At 32.9% G+C, this 19695-nt stretch overlaps 1 protein-coding gene across 1 annotated transcript in view; it reads left to right on the top strand.

Annotated features, from left to right (window-relative positions):
• The window catches only part of LOC119687427 (beta-1,4-glucuronyltransferase 1-like), a 180945-nt gene continuing 161250 nt past the window's right edge, over positions 1 to 19695 (top strand). The window contains exon 1 of the mRNA XM_038101731.1: positions 1 to 39. The gene's annotated coding sequence lies outside the window, so the exon portion shown is untranslated. The remainder of the gene's footprint in view (positions 40 to 19695) is intronic.

Here is a 19695-nt window from a genome sequence, read left to right as displayed (position 1 = left end):
TATTAAATTTAATAACAAATAAAAAACAGAAATATAATTGTAAGTATTTTTTCTTCTTTCTTTTTTATTTTATTAATTTATTTATCTTATTAATTGAATTTTTTTAAAAAAATAAATTATTTTTATTGAAATTTATTTTGATTTTATTGAGTTTGTAATAAAAAAGGTCAATAAAGTATTCATTTAGAAACTACAACAAATTATTCATGAGCACATTTACGCCATTCACTCTTGCCTTTGCGCTCTTAAACTGTTTTCATGTCGCTCTTCCAACCATACATCATTGGCAAGTTTGGTGCTCTTTGAGTTGTTTTGTTTTTTTCTGTTTAAGAAAAGCAAGAAAAACAAAAATAATTTTTGTCAACAATCAAAATTGAAGTACAACAACAAACCCAACAGCCAGAATTGCCTAAGCTATAACAACAACAATAACAGCAACAGCAACAACAACACAATTAAAACAATATTTTACAGCTGTTATTTGTGGGCGCATAGAGTGCAGCTGATTTCTTCTAGTTGTTGTTGTTGTTGTTGTTGTTGATATTATTTTGTGTGGTGTATATTCGTTATTAAAATTTTACACTTTCATTAATAAATTTGCTTAATGTTACGCACGCAAACACACACATGCACACAAAAAACGAAAAAAAAAAATAGTTAAACATAATTAAAAAAATGGAAAAACAATTTCATATGGTTGGTAATATGGATATGGATGTGAGAGGAGAGGTTTCGATAGGGAAGTCGCTTTATGTAAAAGACATCTGTGCATATTTTTTGTATTGGCGGCAAGGAAGAGATTTAATAGTCAATAGCCTGTTAGTTGTTATTATTAATAAGCATAGATAGACACTGCGTGTTAAGAGCTTAAGTTAGACACTAGGGAATAACTACTTTAATCCGGGAAACTGTATCGGAGGGCAGTGTGCGAAAATCATTCCCAGTAATTAGGGGGAGAGTGTTGAGATAAAGAGGCTTAGTAGTTAGAAGTCTGAGTTAGGCAGAAGGCTTCAGCTGTGGAAGTAAGGCAGAAGGCTTCAGCTGTTGCGCAAGCATGGGGGGCTGATTAGTTGTAGACTCTGGTTAGTTGTAGACTGAATAAAAGCTACAGTTATAGAGAGGAGCAATAAAAATATCTGACTGTCTGTGTCTCTTTAAAAGGTAAGGTGAGTTATGGGGGGTCTTGTGAGTAATGGCTAGCAAGAAGTCATAGTGAAAGGTGTTAGGAGTTGAAACGTCGGAGTGTGGGTTATGCAGCTGGGTGAGGTACTAAGGAGTGAGCGTAAGAAAATACTCGTCGATGCGAGCAATCTGAACTTTATTGTAAAGTAAGAGGATGGGGAAATACATACCGTCAGGCTTGCGTTTGTTGATAGTGCAATCCAAAGGACGATACACTTAAAATTATGAATTGTTTTCGATTTGAAGTTCTCCATTTAAGCAGAACCGATTGCAGATCATATGGATAAGGCGTATAAGAGTAGTCGGCGGATGAGCTGGTTATAGCAGATGAGCTCGACTGATACTAGGAAATATGTAAAAAAAGATTTTGCCTACGTTTTCAAGGGAGAATCAAAAAACCCTGATCGCTGCGGCGATTAATAAAATTTGAATTGAATGCCTATTGCAACTAATCTATACTTTATATTGTTACCGACTACAATTTTAGAAAAATGGTTTATCATAACAAAAAAATAGTTAACATATTGTAAGTTATTGCAAAAATATTAATGGGTGAAAAATAATAAGCCTGATAACTCTGGTTTCACTCTTTTTTAAGATTTGTTATTATTTAACGTATATGATCACAAAATCCCTTATTATCTATGGACACAATTTTTTATGAAATTAACACAATTTTGATTGAATTTCAATAAGAAATTGAATAGAGAAATCTACGTCCAATACATCGAATTTTCAACTTTCAAAAATGTCCTATTAACGAATTATGTTTTCGTGTTATGGAATAAGAAACTATTCAACAAATATTTTAGAAATAGAAATGAATATAAAGGGATTTTGCAATAAGACCCAACACAGTGGTGGATACCCCTGTCGATCATATAGACACCCCCTTTTTGAGTGAGCAATTCTTGTAGAAACAAATTATTTTATCAGAAGCAAATTTTTTGGAACAACTTAAACCTTCTTAACACTTTTTGAACGAATAAGAGAGAGATTCCACTTCATACGCTTATGGTATAAGCTGTGTCTTCAACTGCACTATAATTAAAGTCATATCCATTTCTGTGTGATTTTACAAGATCACAGCAATATCTGATGATGATTCAAGTAGCTCGCTTATCAAATTACAAAAAGCAGATACTTAACTAAATGTTTCTCGACTTTTTTGAAAAATTTGATTTGCTAGATAAGCAGGTACGCACTAGAAGTTACGTGATAGACAAACTGTAACACTTATTTTCAAGTATCTGTCTAATTATATTCCGATTTCACGAAAATTAATTATCTTAACATGGTCTTGTTTTCTAAAGATAAAATCTTATGATTTAAAGATTCCTTGGAATTATGAAATTTTAAAAATGCTAAAATAATACATTTTTATATGATTATTGCTTGATACGAGTTTAACCTTGACTTAAGTGCTCTTCTAACTAACAACCGATATTTCATTTAATTAATTAAAACTTTATTTTAATTAAAAATAATTTAAGTACCTACTAGTTATTGCATACATATTACACAATATTACCAACACCAGTACCGTTAGAGCATGTTCTATAGAAAAATATAAAAAAATAAGTGCCATTCACTTAATATTTTACTTCAAAAGATATGGTACATGATTCGGATTATATGTTAAAAATTTTTGCTTAGTAGCCAGGAGGGATTTGAAAGAAAATGCTTATAAATATGCAAATAACGAATGATTTTGTTGTAATTCTTTGTCCATTAATGTAACGAATCGTACTATTACAAAATTTTATACAGCACTTCAATCAACTGACGATATACGAGTAGTACTATTTTACAACAAAACTAACGAGTTGGTTTTTACTAACGAGTGAAACAATGTTTAAGTTAATATTAATTTCTTTAAAAAGAGAAATGAGATAACATTGCAACAGTTATTGCTAAAAAGAACGAGTTATTTTTTTCCTTTTTTTCATAAAAGTAGCGAGTGAGTTATAATTATTTTTATAAATCAATTAATCAACCAACATATGTATGTTAATTATTAATTTATCAAAACTTTTCCTTAGTAAGCTGGAAAGTAAGTTATATTTTCTACTATTCAACGATTCGTTAATAAGGATTCGTTTTGTGAAGCAACGAGTGTTGATATACTTATAGTTATATTTTTTTTGAGTTTAATTAACTTTTGAGTTAATTATTATATGAATTTTTTCTAATTATAAATGGTATATTACGTAGTGTCATAATTTGGTTAGGTAGAGAGTGGTGCAGAGTTTGTAAATACCATCAATGCTTTTACTAGTTGAGATTTCACCTATATTTTTATAATATAACAATAATCGTTATTGGCAATTCTTAGCAGGTATTTTTGCCAGTTTAGAGTTTATCTTTATTCGATCACATGCTTCTGTATTCTTTATAGCCTCTTTATAGTTTTCGTAATGTTACTCTTCGTAATGAACAATTATCATTCGTTGCACTATTCATCCAAAGCAAGTGTCGTAATTTCCGGTTATAGGGCAATACTCGTCGCACGCTCATTTTCGTGCTGTCAATGATTTGAGGCAGATAATTACGTACGATTTTGTCGATCGAAATGTGTTCGATCGCATATTTGCGTAATCTATTGTACGCTACTTTGACTTAATACCCGTAAAGCAAAATCAGGTTAAGGTAGGTTCATTTTATTGCTGTCTTCGCTGTCTTCGCGGTCTTCGCTATTTTCGCCGTTTTGGCTGCTTTCTTTTTTGTTTTCTCTTTGAGGGCGATTCAAATTTTTTTACTGCTACAATGCGGTTATTTCATAATTCGATGCTGAGATACATAAAACTAAATTTTTCGTACACTTATCAAAAAACAAATTTTTTTTTAGTTCGCATCACGTTTTTGGTGATGGTTTTGCTCTTAAGTACTTTCATTATCCGTTTTTGTTATCGTACGAATTAAACTTTTCCTCAAAACTACGAGAACTACAAGTACTACTCGTCAGAATTTGGGGTTTGTTTTATCAGTTCAGCTACTTCGGATTGTGATTAAAAATAATCGTACTTAAAAATTTTTCCAGTAATTTTAATTAAATGTAAATATTTGGTGTATTTTTCCAATAACTTCAAGTGCTTTCATTACTTCTTCAGAGAAAAAGTTTTCTGCTATGATCGAATGTACTTCTATTGTCAAGGAATATACTAGAAATTTGGTGTTTAAGTCTTGGAGCTCAAGAGTAGTAGCACAATGCTACTGCAGCTTTTGAACTTTTTTCTACTTTGTTTGGAAATGTACAGACAAATGTCAATTTTAGATTCTTAGAAAGATTTTTAGGAATCTATCTAAAGGAATTGTAGAATTGTTTGCAATGAATCACAAAAAAAAAAAAAACTTATTGTAGTAATCCTTATCTCAGTGTGGTCAAAATTTAAGTAGGGCTCATCATATACCGCATGAGCATTTTCTTTATGATAAATTACATTGAAAAAATGCTTTTTGCATGCCATACGATGGAATATATAGTGTATACACATCATTAGATGTATACACATCATTTGTCATAAATATAACAAAGTGTCTACAATGCTAAGACCTATATAGTCGTTTTTGAGTTAAGTTTTTTAGATGCGTTTTGAGCACAGATTAATTTATTGTTTGAGCGGTTTCTATAAATGTATTTCGAATTATATGGTATTTCTTACAATCAATAAGCCTTTCCTTTTATTCATCTGAGTGTTATATATTTTTGAAATTTTAGGGCATTTTTTTGAAGGACAGTTATTGTATCCGATCGGTAGCTGCCATCTGAGCTCTGAAAGCCACGTGTGATGGGATGTTAGTTCTAATTGATTAACTAATGGTTTGGGTTAGAAGGGTTTGTATGACTCATATTGTACAATCCAACGTATTTTTTAAGTGAAAATGATTTGATAATAATACAAAATTACATACAGACTAATTGTTACCAGCACAGAAGCTGGATTCTAATCTACAGAATCTACAGAATCTACATATCTCTATTTTTTAATCCAATAGTGCAATGAACACGCTAAAGAGCTGACGAAAATCTGATAGAAGAAGAACTAGTGGTTGCTAAACGCTGGTTCGTTTTGCATATTTCGCTGTGATGTCTGCAAGTTATTTTCATCAAAACCAAAATGATTAGATCTTTTCTTTGTCGGTGTGACAGAGAAAGCATTGCAGTAGTGCAATGCTCTTGGGAACAGTATCTCAACTGCTAATTAGAATTTTTAAAACAAAAAAATACTAAAAACATTGATAAGCAGAGTTTCATTCGCTGTTAGAATTGCTCACTTGACGTTTCTAGAGAGATTTCTACTATTCCAGTGACTCAAAGCTACATGCGCTCAGATATTTGTTTTAAATTTAAAATACGCATTTCTAAGATACTGAAAGACTTATTTCTCTAATGAGGGTAAAAATAAGCATTCTATGTTGGACTAGAAGTACACAGCACACAGTACATAGTATATACAATTTTTATCAATTGAAAACCGGAAACACATGCTTAAGTGTATTTGCACAGAATGAGAACCTCCGAAATAGTGTGTCTCGAACACTTACACAAGTTTTAATTCCGAGTATTGTGCACAATTAATCATTTCAATTAAACCAAAATCATTTCAAGTACTTTAATTGTGACTAAGGTGGAATAATTAGCATTTGAATTGCTTAGTAAATATGGCAAAGCACACTTCTGTCTTTATTGGCAGCAATGACATAGCATTGAGTAGTCATTTACATGAACCACTAGTACACATATTACTACTATTTCAGATGGAAAAAATATTTCTTCTGGTTATCATTATTTCAACATATTTACATAAATATATTTTTTTTATAAATATTAATTAATTATGCAAAAGTACACTTTCTTAAATCCTTTTGAGCACACAATAAGTCTTGTATTATCGATATACACCAGCATCAAAAATAAGTTAACAGTCACTCTTAACTTAATTTATATTTACTGAACAGTTAAGATGGGATATCGTGTTATGTCCTCGATTGTAGTTCACTGATGTTATTCATACCCTAACAACCTATATAGATTAACCTACAGCAGGCAATCATATGATTCACTTTCCTTGATTTTCTCACAGCAGGAAGATGCTTATTAAAAGTCTCATCGTCATTAATTAAAGCATTACAATCAGCTAATGCACCCGTAATAAGTTCTATGGGTCTGGAACACATTCAAAACTAATAGAATTTAAGAGAAGCTAAAAATTTAACGGTGATCATAAATTGTCGTTTTCTCTCATTTGTAAATAAATCGTTCAAAACAAATGAATCGAAGGGATAGCCTGAAGAAGCAAACAATTTATCGATCTTTGTTCAATGTTGCGAACGTTGGCTCTCCGTACTATACACGACAAGCGCAGCCACTTTGTATATCCGAATTTAGAAAAGTTAAACTCCGATTAGTCTCCATCTCCCCAGAATCATATGCTACGGCGTTATGCATGTTTACTTATAAGACAACGACTTATTGATGGAACGACATATATCTATTTTTTATTTCTTGAATTTAAAACAAATAGTTGATGTAGGTATGTTTAGAGTAGGCTGTGTGTTCCTAGTATGCAGTGTAATCAAACGAAAATTTGTTATTTTTGGAAAAATGATTTATTTAATCTTCAATCACTTTAATCACTTTGTCACTGAAGTTGTCAGTTTATAATATGCTACCGGAATACATTTATGGGTATGGCCTAGAGCTCGCTCTTTAATTACGTTTTTATCTCAAAAAGAAGAAAATTGTTGTCCTATAAGTGTCTTTTTGAGGTTAGGATACAGAAAACAGTTATAAATTGGCAGGAGAAAAGTTTGGAGAAGAGAAGATTAGGAGAATAGATTGGTTGTGACATTACAGTGGTTATGTTTCGTCTTAAATTAATTATTAAGTAACAAATGTGCAGTATAAATTTTGAGAACTCTTGTTTCGTATTTAAAACATTCACTGAAATCGTTTCACATAATCTATAATTGAATTCAGGTTTTCATCACTGGCGAACGTGTTAGGATGTTTAGACCTCTAGACCTCTAGTCACCTTTAATTTTTTTTCTACCTTCTTAAAAGCATTTGTACTAATCATTAACTAGTGCTTCTGACAGAACATGGTCATGAAAGATTTTTCTCAACATTTTGAATTCTGTTCTGTTCCATTTAATTCCGTTATTAGAAAAAAATTTGTAAAAACTCTTTTTAGTGTGTTATTGTCAAACGCACTAATGTCATTTGGTAATGTCTACTGTCGAGCACCTGATAGTTAATACGCACATTATTGGATTGCAACCATAACCCAAAAAGACTAGACTTGTTTAAGAAAGTTGTCCAGTGGACACAAATGCACTATTGCTTTGTAATACTTCTTAGAGTGATAGATAGGTCAACTATTGGGCTACTTTAGTCAGATGCAATCGTTCATCTTATATGCAGTGTCCGGTAGTGAAAGATCACAAGTTCATTACTTTCATTCACCGAATGATTGGACCGGATGAGGTCCGGAATCTTGAACCAATATATATTTTTAGACTTGTCACTAGGCTTGTCATTAAACTGTTTGGGCAAGATCAGGCAATTTTCTTTTGGGCAGCACAAAAATCTCATCGATCGCAGTGTATTAATGTCTTTTTAATTGATAAGTAGTAGTTAAAATGTGAGGCTTGTATAGTTGGGTTATGTTATTCTGACTCGTGCTGTTATATATAAACGTATAGGTCTGCCGCGATATGCGATGGATTATAACTCATAGATGTAAATATAGATTTACAATAGTTGTACATAAAGTTAATCTCTATGTACGATTTCTAGACGTTTTGTTTTATACCATATACTACAGAAACCAAATACACATCTTTAGCCACTTCCGCACTTGATATACGCGTATTCTGTTATACTATAAGTGTTTGTGTTTGCTTTTAAAACTATTAATAGCTTATTATAGTATTTCTAATCTTATTAAATTGCCTTCTCCATATTGCACTCTTCACTCTAAGTTGGCGCTTGCTAATATTTTTGAATTGCCACCAACGCGTCATTTATGTAATTACGAGGACAAGAGCGCTCGACGTTGTTTGCTTTCTGTTATGCATCAGATACCTTCCTTTGCTTAACTGCGCTAATAATTAGATTTTGTGTAGCTGTAATTAAATTTCAAAACAATTTACGTTATCATTTTTTATCAGTCACTAATGTTTGAATTTGTTAGAAGTGCATTGCAAATATTTTCGAAGTACAATAAATGTAAGTGTCTCCTGCTTTCATTTGGAGCGGCGCTGCTTGTTAACAGCGTTAAGTTAACGGAACTGGTTCCAGATCTACAAATAGATGAAGTCACCGCACAATATCAGAAGTTTGAGCACGTTCACGTGTGAATTACTAAAAGTTATGGCGGTGTTTCGCGGATGCATTCAGGCAATACGAGCTGGTATATGCAAATATGCAACTGCGCTCGGTACGAGCGTCACAGAAGCTGCGTTCCATAAGTTCAAAGGCAGTAATTTTAAGATTTACAACTTATCTAATTGAGTGCTCCAACCTAGGTTGCACGTCTGAGTCGTAAAGTTGTAATGAAACATAAGACGCTATTCCTCTTACTCGCCCACAATATGAACACTTGTACTTGTATGTTATGTGCATAAGTCACAAATACGAGTGCTTATTGGCTTCCCAAGTCAACTAAATATTGTTAAATGGAACAGCAATTAAATAGTTTCCCTTTTGCATTATGCGTTATTAATATTTTCATTGCAGAAATTATATTCTGGAGTTAACTTGTCCTTAGTTTCCATCTCAAATAAAAAGTGATGCTGCTTTTCTCAATCGCTCTGTAAATTATTCGTAAATATTAAAAATCTCCACATTCATGCACCGAAACGGACCTTATTCCACTTGATGGAGACGGCATCTCCAATGACTGTTGGCATCTCGTCTGTCTGCAAAAATGCCGTTCAACAAAAAAAAGAAATTAGTACGGGCCCGGGATGACGGACTGACGTGGTGTGCAGCATATGCACATGACTTTCTGCTACTGTTTTTAATTGTTTTTATGTGCTGTGCTATTTTAAGAGCCGAGAACGTCGCAACTGTAAAACGTGTCGCCCACATTTCAGTTACGGTTGCAGCTACGTACGCGCTGCGAATTGGTTCCGCAAATTCACTTTGAAGTCAAGATTAAGGCGATTAACCAAGTACAAAAGTCGTTAAAATGTTTATGGTTTTGAATTCTTCCGTGAAACGCACTGCAGGTGAAGGGACTTTGTTGTTCATGGCCCAGAAAGTTGTTTTTATTGTTCATAACTTTAAGTCTTGTTTCTTCGATTTGTTGTGGATGCAAATTTGAATGTGCTTTTCTATAGGATTTCATTCAATAGATGCCTACGAAAAGTTGCTAACATTAAACAAGGAAACCTTTATTTATGACAATAGTCCAATGACTACTGTAGTTGCATTTTTGGTGATTGAACAACTTATTCCAACAGACCCATGGTTGACCATATACTTAATTTGTAATAATCGTTTGAAAAGGGCTGCACAAATATTTCATATACTGTAAATAGCATTTGATGGTCTTAAAGGATCTGAAATCTTTAATGCTTTGGCACAGGCGGGTTCATTCCGAAAGCTAATCGGTTCAATTACTAAGATTCTTGAGCACTTGTAAGGAGAACACACTCTGCAGGTGCACATCTCAGAAACCTTTCAAATTAACTTAGGTATTAAACAGACCAACAGCCTATCGGGGTTCTTATTCATTCTAACGCTGCTTTATGCACTTTCTTCTCTGGAAAATCACAGAAATTCAATTAATGTGTAATGATAGTGTAAGAGAGCATATTAGTAACACATTTATAAGAATTGATCAAATGACTAAGCATATTGGTTCAAAAAATAATAGAAGGTAAGATGAAATACTTGTTTCTAACAGATAAAAATGAAAGGTCTAATAAGTAAGGCTTATTAACTGATGAATACAGCTTTCAATTTTGGAATCATCAAAATTGGTTACTTTCCTCGCAACGTTAATCAACAAAGACAATAATAGTTAAGTCATATTAAACGACAGACTGTAGTCAGCTAACGGATGTCACTGAACTCAGACCTTTTAAACTCTAGACTTCTTCTTTTCATATAAAGCAAATTACGAATTTAAAAGACAATAATAAGTAGTTGAAGAAAGTCTCCTAATCTTTGAATGAAAAATATTGTAAAACGTCAAATCTGTGGGCTGATGCATATAGACGAAGAATCTGAAATTAAACTTTTGACAGCAAGATAAAGAAATCGTTCAAATACGTCAAATACGTCAAATACGAGAACTCTGGATATCTAAGTGCTATCAGAAATTCATTAAAACTTTATGCTTAACCCACAGTATAGTAGGTTATTCCATAAAAAAGTACAACTATATTTTAATTAAAAATATGTCATTTGACTTGGCTGACTTCACACCCACGTTGAATTTTCTAAATTTGACCTGACCTATCCGCAATAAATGATCGACTCTTTAAAACTTGAAACGTAGATTTGCTACGTTTGATAACAAAGGTAAAGCAGCAATTGATTTATGGTGATCAAACTTGGCAACCAAATATTATATAAATGCACTTCACATATATTATTATTACAACAATAATAGTTCCAAATGAAGAAACTATTGAGATTCATTTCTAGGGACCTAGGTCCTTTGTTATGGATATGAATTTTTGAATCCTGGTGTTATATCAATGTATTGATACACTTTGTCTTTTAATAGTTTTATTGATTTATTTCTATATCTTACTGTGCCTTAATTGAACACGGCTTTAGTAGGACGTTTACTTTTTCCACAGCACTACCTTGTAATTTATATTACGAGTCTAATCTCTTTACATAAAAGTTGTGCCATCCACATTAAAGATTTTCAGAATTTATGAAATCCATAATTAAAATAATTAAACCATAATAGTACTTAGTACTACTTAGTACTAAATTTGTTTACTTGCTTGTTGATATAGTCTTTACATAAATGGAGTTATGTTAATTATTAATAACTTCTCATAATAAAGTTATGAGTTATGAATATTTGAGTTATATCGTTACTCAATAATTAGTTTGCATGGTATCAATTTTCAAAAACTTTCTTGATGAGTAGGTCACTGGGTCGAGAATTACTTTCCCCTTCTGACATTAGGAGATCCTCAACGGCTGACATTTTAGCTTTTATTCGAGCAGCGGAATGTCTTCTGTTCGGCTAGGGTCTGTAGCCAAATATTTGACAAAAGATCAGATAGGTCGCGGTGCTCCGCTCCGTAAGGAGCCGGTATCCTGTTTATTTATATTCTATTATATTCTATTCTACTTGCAATAGATAGCTAAATATTTGCACTAAACAAAGTCTTGCAGTCCACAAAACAACTTTCCTATTGTTGGAAAATTTTGGTTCTTTAAGTGTAGTTTTTGCAACAACTATTCGCCTGCGTTTCTCAGTTCAGCGCAAAATACTCAGTGAAGTAAGAAAATAAGATGATATTTGAGAATTTTTTAGGCAAACCCCTTTATAGACATTCTTTTGTTAAAATGATAAGCTTGAGATATGCAACCTAGTGACTTCTTAAGTAGCTCTGACTTTATCTAAACGACAGAATAAAGTGGTTTGTTTTATGATATATCGTATTCAGAGAGAGATAAGGTTTGCGGGAACTCTGAATCTGCTATGATGTACATTTCTTGGAGTAAATCACTGTTTCGTCATCAATATCTTATCATCACAAATTAACATGGAGTATTCCAGTAAAAACGACCTTCAATAAAATACGTTACTGTGTCAAAAAAATATTTGCATAGAAAATTTTTTATTAATGTTTACAATATGCAGATAAAGTTTATACTGTATTATTTCTGAAAATATATAAAATAAAACAAAATACTGATTCTTGTTTACACACCTGCCCTAATATTACAATGGATAAAATTACTACAACTACGGAACTGCATTAATAAATAAAAAGTATTATACGTCAGTACGTTTAATTTTATGGTTTGAATTTATATAATTTTTATTATAAAAACACAGAAGTGTATGTCCATTCAAAACATGACTATAAAAAAGTAGCTTGATTGCTTAATTTAAACGTTATTAAATCATATCAAATCATAATGTTATGACGGAATGAGCTTGACTTCAAAAAATTAATACATGCATCCGAACATGCAGATATCTAGGGAAGTGTATATGGCAATGAACCTGCCGAAAAAGACACCACTATGTCAATGATAATTACCATTAAACAATTAAAACAAAACAATCTTGGCATATCCAATAACAGATTATAAATGCTTCTCGAGCTATTAAGTGGTCACTGTAGTCTCACAGAAGGAAAATCTAAGGAAAATATACAAAAGTGCCTAAGATTATAATTAATGCCAGGCAACATTAATTCCGACTTTCTTGAATTTTTGAGAGCAAGGACACTTTTCACGCTATCGGCCTAAATACTTTTTTGTGATCATCCACTGCAGTACCACTGCATTGCATACAAAAGTAAACATAAAATAACTGATCCCTTTTGATTCAATTTAATTTTTATATTTCAACTTAAAGACAATAAATCAAGAAGTTGTCTTTATTTTTCATTTCCAACTGTTATTAAGAAACAAAATGATTTAAACCTGTGGTTATCGTTCATCAGCCCCGTAAACTTCCGTTTCGTCCTTACAGCTTTCTTTGAAAATTTGACTGTGACTTCCTACTGAAGTACAAAAAAACTTCCACTCGCCCACTCGTGTACGTAAAAGGTTAACGTGTCCAATTTTCTCGAAGTCAACAGAATCACTGGAATATAAAAATATTAACCTTATTTTTTGCATAAAAACATAATAAAAAATAAGTCTCCGTATTACTACACATAAACTCAAATGGGGTTTAGTTGATACTGAGAGGAAACATGACTTTGCATATTAGAAATGCTCCGTTTGACGTGGACGCGTTCGAACAAAACACAACAAAACTGAAACATAATGTGGCATTTTTCTTACCAAAACCTCCAGAAAAGGCAGAACAATGTTGTTTTATTGAATAAACTTAAAATAAAGTTATAAGTAAATCTTTCACTGCTGCAAACACTGCTTGACATGGGCCCGAAATCGTACTCCCACCCTCAGCGCCTTAGTCGCCTTAGTCGCCTTCAACCCAAATACGTTGTATAAAGGTTAAAGGAAGCTATATTTCTGGTTGTTCTTATGAATGTTTAAGGCAAAAGTAAAGTAAAAATCACAAAAGTGTGAAAATTTCTCTGCCTGACAGAAGTAATTTGTCAAACATTTTTTTCTGTTTTTTATCTGCAATTTTTTCCATTACTGCGTATGGTTTTTGCGCCTTTAACGCTGCCTAACCGTTCCATTAATCCATGGCATACGCATATTCCGATTTATGCGAACATTTCTGGATTGCAAAATATTTTGAAAATGTCGCATGAGCTGCAACGCGCAGCGCATTAGTGGGAAGCTTGAGGCAAGGTACGATATGCGGCGAGCCACAAATGAAATGTTATCCATGCTTAACTAAATAGTTAGCAAGGCTGAATTACGGGGTGTAATTGCTGGCGTAGTGGCGATAAAGCGAACGGAAACGCATGAAAACCATAATGAATTACCAGCGGTTTGTGTAGTGCTGTAGTGCTGTAGTGCAGCATTAAGTGGACAGCTAAGCTCAAGGTTACTATTATATGAAGGGACAGTATTTCTCGTATTGCACATGCTTTTATAGTACTCACTATCTCAACTTATGCGTTGCAGTTTTATATCAAGTGTTGATATTATTTTTGTTTTGATTTCATTTTCATCATAAAAACAGCACAAACTGATGTTCATTTTTTTGATATTGCAGATTGTAATCCACACAACTAAGAAGGATACTTGTGCATTTAAAAGCAATTTAAAATCATATCGCACAGAACTGAAACTAAATGTCAATGAGATAGAATTGTTAATAAAGTAACATATTCTAATGAAGGCTTTTCATAGAGTTTGAATGCTGTTGTTGTACCTCTAGAATTGTAACAAACAACTCGAACTAAAAATAGGTAGGTGAAGTGGAAGGAGGAACGAGTCCTCCTTATGCGACTGATAGTTTAAGCGTTGTTGTAGTAGATTAATTAGACATAGACACAACACGTGGTCGGTGTTTCCTCTTCTAGCGATGGTAGACATATATTACAAGAGATTATGTCTACTACGGTAGACCGTTTGCTTTCACTGCTTTCATGCTTTCATGCCGTCGTGTAGTCCAGTGTTTCTTTAGAGCAGTTATTAACTTAGGTATTTCCAATTTATATCTATGATTTGACCTATAACTTCTGTATATGTTTACATTGAGAGAAAAACACCACATGGAACTGTTAAAAGGATTCATATCAAACAGATAACTCTATTACGAGGCTATACTTTTTTTTTGCAAATTTGTCACATACAATTTAATGAGTCCACTATATACTAAATGCCAGAAGAAAGCGTAATGATCATAACATAGTACGATAAGATAATATGAAAAAAATTTATAAAGTGTTAGTCTGGCAATACTCAAAGTTCTTCAATTGTAACAACTATGCAAGATTGCACTACTATAGCTGGCTACATTTGTTGAAGATATCAAAAACGAAGTTAAGCAAATGTCTCTCCGTAGTATGATCACTGGGTACTGTATTCTATATAATTGTACTATAATGAATACTGTGTGCACGAATTAATTTAACATAAGTTTCAGCTGTATTACTGAAAATTATTTTAGGTTAATAAGATAATTTAAGATAAAGTAACAATAAAACAAGTTCTCTATTTGGAGGAAGTACTGGTTCTTCTTCAACATAAGTTGAAGCTAAATTACTGAAATTTATCCTGAAATAATAAAATAAGATAATACTAGCACTGAATCATTTTCTCCATTTGTGAGATGTGGATTGTTCCTTGGTTCATCCTTTTTTAGTTTAACACTACTCAAATGATTTTATTGTAAATCATATATCGATTCCATTGTAATTAAACTTATTCATTCACCTGTTATTCTTCTTTTTGATTATCAGCATATAATCATAATTAATCTATTACTAGAGTAATTTTTGTCTATACAGATATTTTACTTACTTTTTTCGGTAAAAAATGTTAAATTTTTCGTGCCAAACAGTATTTAATAACCGGTCGGTTTTTGTTGTGATTTTTCTATATAAAATAAAGTTTCTTGTTCATATTATTATTTTTATTATTATTATTGCCTTCTCCACGGATACCCCTATTTCGATCCCTGCCCCTGTCAGCTACGGGCGTAGGCTGATTTGTGACCATTTTTTGCGACAGGCAAATAGTGAGTGGACTCTTACTGTCTCAGCAGCCAGGTCAAGGGCTACTTGGCCCATCTATTCCAAATATAGAACCTCTGACTTAATCTGTAGAAACAAATCTGAGGTTTCTAAGTTAATATCTGTCTTTAATATCTGTTAATATCTGTCGGGTCACTGGTGCATAGGACGGCATGGAGCTAGACTTGGCCTTCCCTGTGGTACCTCATGTAGTGCGTGTCCACCAATACTTGAAGAAATGACACAAGAACACCTGATGTGTTTTTGTCCAGGTCTGGCCAGAACTAGGTTTAAGTTTCTAGGGGCCCCTTTCTTCAACTCACTTAGCGATATCTCCAGTATCAGCATTAGCCAGATTCTTGCCTTTGTTAATGCCTCTGGTTGGTTCTAGTTTGACCCTCTATCTATTACCCACTATTACGAGGTTTTTGTGGATTCAAAACGGCTTTCATCCTTAGCTATTTGAGGAGGGTTCGTCCTCTCTCCACCACAACTAACTAACTAACTATTGCTATGGGATGTGGCACTGCGATCGTCGGGTGTATTGTGCCCCTTTTCTGGGTGCAGTAAATAAGTCTCTAAGTTCTGTTGCGTCGATAAAAAGTAGTATAGAACCTACTAAACAGAGTTTTATTGTCTTTTCCGTAAGGGTACACATTCCCAGTAGTCTATTCCGTATGTGTATTAGCGCAGGGCTTTCTAACATCACATGTGTGGCATCCAAATATATATCCACTCTCGTAATGTGGTATTTTAATTTATAGTGCCCTGTTAGGATTTATGTGATGATTGCAAATTTTTTCTTTTGATAGGTTCATACAATCCTGGCATCTCACATTGTGATTTAGATTGATTTAATCCTTGTAGATCATCCCAGTAATCCTTTTTGTTTTGGCTCTCCTTTATTTTTTTATTAAGAGAAAGGAGGGTACTGTGTCCTAATCCACAGAAGGATTCCAGCCCCATCATCGGTGTGGCTGTTGTTATCGATGCCCTCCTTTTCATAAGGTAGGATGCTGATTTCCTTAACCTGCTCGTTCCTTCTGGCTTCTGCTTCAATTGTTCTTGTTCCTAAACAGTCTCTGATTTTTGTTTTTATTTACAATATGTGAGAAATGCTTCTTTGTGGAAAAGTAAGTTTTTGAGTTTTTAAAAAATTGTGAATAAATTTTATGTTTACTTCTATGCTTATTTATACAATGCTTTTGACAAACATCGTACTCTCTAAGGTTTAGTAGACGGAAGATACCAGCCCGGCACACTTGCGTTCTTTAAGTGGGCCCATATCACAGTCTTCGGGACGCGCTGTTTTTTCAGTGATTTTTTCGAAATACAGTTTTATTTTTTTTATGGATTATGTCTTTAATTGCTATAATAAAAATTTGTTTTTGAATTTACAAGTATATTTGAAAAACTTAGCGAATAGTCGAGCCTAACTAAACAGAACTTCTACACCGATATAGTTATGAATCTATCTAATAAAGCTTTATTGATGTTCAATAAAGCTAATATTTGTTTAAAAATTTACCAAAAAACCGTGGATACTTTACAATTCTACCGAATATTAGTTAAACGAATATTCTACTGGGGCGAATAAAAGTTCTTGACCGATGAGTGTCTCTTGAGAGAGTTTCCACTCCATTTTATTTAAAACCATGTAAAACCATGTATCTATCGAGTTTGTAACCAATTGCAGACAATATAATATTTTAACTACTACAAATTGTTTATATAACTTTATTCTTTCCATTTGAAATTATTTTTCAAATATTTAAACATAAAAAATTGTAAATATAACAAAATTATAACAAATTTTGACTTATACGCCATATACTTATAAACCATTCTGCATAGTCTTTATAATCCCAGTAGGAATCGGATCGATCCGTCACCGAAGACATGAATGAAGACATGGATACATATCTGAAGGCCGATCGATCCAAATGTATGACGGTCTTCGAAAACATTTTCGAACAAATTAGCCAAATGTCTTCAAAGACATTTTGAATACATGTCTCGAAGACTGGATGCATCCATGTCTTGCATAGTGGACACATTCGATTAAAAGTTGTGTGCTCTTAGTGCAGCTACTCATTTAAATTTTTAACCCATTTCTTGTTTTTTCTCATTTCTCTTTTGTACGTAATTATTTTTTGTTGTTTATTTTATATATACATTTTATACATTATATTTGGATGAAGGATAGAGCCCTGAAATTTTTTACGAAAACTGACAGACTTACCAATACCGCAGATCGACCTCGGGGAGGTATGCAGATCTGAGGTCAATTATTGCTTAGTCTGATGAAGTGATAAACAATAATTCATTCAAGGAGTAAAGAGGAGTTTTGAAGATACCTCGAGTTGATAAAAGGTAAAAGTGCTCAAGTGCACTGGTTCAAATAGCTTCAACATACAATAAATTTATTTATAAAAATAAATTAGAACTAAATTAAAATTAAAAAATGTAAATGGAATAGAAAATTTCACTTCACCTCCCTCAAAATTGGCACTGATAATGATAAAGGAATAGAGATATAGGTCGCTGTAAACACTGCAAATGAGAGAGTTTGTAAGCAAAAGAGGGACTTTTTACATTCATGTTGAGCAATTGTTTTACGAATTTGCTTAAACATACGGACGCAGTATTAAAGACCGTCTCGACGACAATGTCTTCGAAGACCGCTTTTCCAACTGTGATATTATACTAAGTATCATCATCACGCTTAATTGATCGGTTATTTGACTATATTCCATACCTGCATACAGAGGGATTGATACGTAATAGTAGCTATTGATAATGACATATGTGTGTATGACCTTAAGAATTTCACTCTCATTGGGAAGTTTATACTTTATAGCAGAATGTAGACATCTGTGCGTGAACGAATGAGTAGTTTATGCCACCATATACTATGGCAAATAAACTGGTGCAGTTCATCATGCTTAATCGATCGCAGCTGTAATCCGTATGTAGATGGATTAATACTCGTATGTGATAAGTAGACATTTAATGAGATGTGTATGGTGTTAAAGATTGCGCTCTCATTGGTGAGGTTACACTTAATAGCTGAGAATAGTGTTATCATTTATAAATTCCAAATTTTTTTATTTTAAACTTTTTTTTCGCTTGGGAGTGGTTATCAGTTTTTCAAAGAATTAAAAAAAAAAGTTTCATTGAAGAATTGGCATTGCTTACAAAAAATTAATGCTGAATCTTACAAAATTTTCTGAAAAATGATTTTTAAAAAAAATTTTGTCTTAACAAAAACAATTCCAAAAATATCTACAATTGTTGCCAACAACAGAAACTACAAAAACAACAAAAACAAGAAGAATATTGTTTGAAGGCTTCAATTAAATCACTCACCTGTGCTGATCTTCCGAACTCGGTCGCGACCGACTTCAGTTTGTGCTGCCGCTTCTACACGTTAACATCAAATTAATTTCTTGCCTCTGCGAATCAGTGAGTTGAACCATCAAATCCCAAAGTTGATTAAATTTGCGCTGCTTAACATGTGAGTACGAGGTACGAGTGTGTGTAAAAGATAAATTCTAAAGAATTAATTTTTAAAATATTTTTTGAATAATTTTTCGATTTTTTTGCTTTTTTTGCTTTTCTAGCTTTTTTTGCTTTTTTTTGCTTTTTTACATTTTTGTTTTTAATTTCTTGCACGAAAACCACAAAAAATTCGTACGAATTAATTACGTTGAGTGTGCTTCTGTAATGCTGAACTGAGGAGCAAAAAATCGGGTTTTTCGGTTGTTTTCTGGTTAATATTTTTATAGTTTTATATAGTTTTAATGCTCTTTTAATTGCTTGGCTTTGCTTGTACGAATTTATCGTCCTCAGTATACCAGAAACTTTTTGGTTATGACTTTTACTACAACACATTCAAAGCTAACATAGTTAATAAATTTCGTTTGGTCTATAAAACGAAAAAAAAGGTACTCCTGTCCGTATGCATCATTACCACACTGTCACACTGTCACACTGTCACACTGCCACACTGCCATACTGCCATACTGCCACATGAAATGAGCCAGCCAATACATATTTATTCAATACATACATAAGTGGGGCCAAGGCAGTGGAAGCTTGGAAGATATGGTAGGTAAGTCCCTACCATATCTTAGTGTAAGAAATATGATAACTATTTGCTGCAGAAGTGGTATTTGAGGTTCTCTTGTAAAC

Source organism: Teleopsis dalmanni, chromosome X (assembly GCF_002237135.1).
Source record: "Teleopsis dalmanni isolate 2A chromosome X, ASM223713v2, whole genome shotgun sequence".
NCBI lineage: Eukaryota > Metazoa > Arthropoda > Insecta > Diptera > Diopsidae > Teleopsis > Teleopsis dalmanni.
The sequence above is the reverse complement of the archived record's forward strand: the minus strand, read 5'-3'. Positions and strand labels throughout refer to the sequence as shown.